Below are 1,821 nucleotides of genomic sequence, written 5' to 3' on the forward strand. Positions count from 1 at the left end.
GATGGTTTCTCCACCCGGGGTTGTATGTATCAGAGAAAGGGTTGTTCTTAATGAAGCATACTGACTGTGGATTCCTTGGGCATTCTTCCATCAGATGTGCTTCTCCACAGATGACACAACTCGTGGTCGTTTGAGCAATTGTGTTGACCTGCCCTTTCTGTGTTCTCGTGCTATTGATTGCGATGCCTTGTATCAAACTCATCATCGCGTTCATTTGGGTTTGTAGGGATGCGATGGCCCCATTAGTTGCGTCACTATCTTTGATCCTCAATTTTTGATCGCTTTCTTTCCAGTCTTCATGATTTTTAGAAATGCGATCAAGTATATTCTTCGCCTCATCGTAAGTTTTTCAAGCAGACCACCAGCTGCTGCCGCGTTGGCAGTCATCAGCGATGCAGGGTTTAGTCCGTGGTAGAAAATTTCCATCTGTAAGCAATCTGGTAAGCCGTTATGCGGGCAATCTCTTACCAGCATCTTAAACCTCGCCCAGGCGTCACTGAGCGATTCATCAATTTCCTGTTCAAAATTCGTGATCAAATTCCTTCTTCTGGCATTCTTCGTCGAAGGGAAGTTCTTCTTCATGAACTTCTCGACTACTTCTTCCCATGATGTAATCTCCCCTGGTTCGAGAGAATAAGCCCATTTTCGTGCCTGGTCACACAATGAAAATGGAAACAATGTTAATCAAACCTTCTCAGCGGAGATGTTAGGGAGCACAAAGGTGTTGCAAATTTCAATTAAACTCCGGAGATGGGTGTGTGGATCCTCGCCACGCCTTTCACTAAACTGTCCAGCCGTTTGAATCATCTGCAACATAACCGGTTTCATTTAAAACCTCGATCCGTCTAGAGTTGGCCTCATGATTCCTGGGGAGAAATCATATAGGTTGGGCGACGCATAGTCCCAAATGGGTCTATTGCAGTAATTCGCCATGAGGATGGGGTTGGCCATTATATTATTTGCGTTTGCGGCCCTCTCTTCTGGTTGTTCCGCCATTCTTGGAGTTCTATCTTGTTGTTGTTAGCGGTTGTTTCTCAATCTTCGTCGGAACGTTCTTTCAATCTCTAGGTCGCAATTCGCCAGAGATTGAAAGCTGCAAAGAAAATAAAAAAAAAATCCAATAGCACAATGTATTGCCGTAGTCCCTGGCAACGGCGCCAAAAACTTGATGCATTGTTTAATGTGATGAAATAATAGTGTTGAATGCGATGGTGGAATATGCATTGTGCATGTAAGTTTTCTCAGCAAGATCCAAGTATAAATACTATTGAGTTGCCTGGTAAGCCAAGGGTCGAACGTAGGGACTAAGGAAAACAATATGCGATGGTAATTTTAGATCACTTTGCGGAAACGAGTAAATCAATGGGTTGGTTGGTATATTGTGTAAGGTATAAAGTTTATGCGAAGGATTTGAGAAAAGAGTTAATTAGGCGACAGATACAATGAGTATGCGGAGGAACAGGTTGAGAAAGGTCTTTAGCTAACGTTTCCTGAGATTGCGTTCAAGCTATGCGATCATGCTACACGCATGTGGCAGCAGTTCATTTTCCAATGCAAATGCGATAGCTCCTAGTCTTAGGACACATGTGATGTATGCGATGATGTCTATAGAGCTTATTCCTAAGTCTCTACTTCTTGCCTATACGATGATGAATGATGCACACAGGTACAAGGTGATCGTATACAAACATATCCTATCTCTAGGGTGCATGCAATGTGTTAATAGTAAACAGAACTTATTCCTAAGCTTCTATCTCTTGATTATGCATTTCTAATCTGACTCTCCTGAGCCTAGATTCTAATCTGACTTTTCCAAGCCTA

The 1,821-nt window shown here is 42.7% G+C and overlaps 1 non-coding gene across 1 annotated transcript; it reads left to right on the top strand.

The window, feature by feature from the left end:
* The first annotated feature begins 442 nt into the window (after positions 1-442).
* Positions 443-549, top strand: LOC120087368. Its single transcript, XR_005484506.1, has one exon. It is a non-coding gene; the product is annotated as a small nucleolar RNA R71 (small nucleolar RNA).
* The last annotated feature ends 1,272 nt before the right edge of the window (positions 550-1,821 follow it).

Source organism: Benincasa hispida, chromosome 9, assembly GCF_009727055.1.
Source record: "Benincasa hispida cultivar B227 chromosome 9, ASM972705v1, whole genome shotgun sequence".
Classification (NCBI taxonomy): domain Eukaryota; kingdom Viridiplantae; phylum Streptophyta; class Magnoliopsida; order Cucurbitales; family Cucurbitaceae; genus Benincasa; species Benincasa hispida.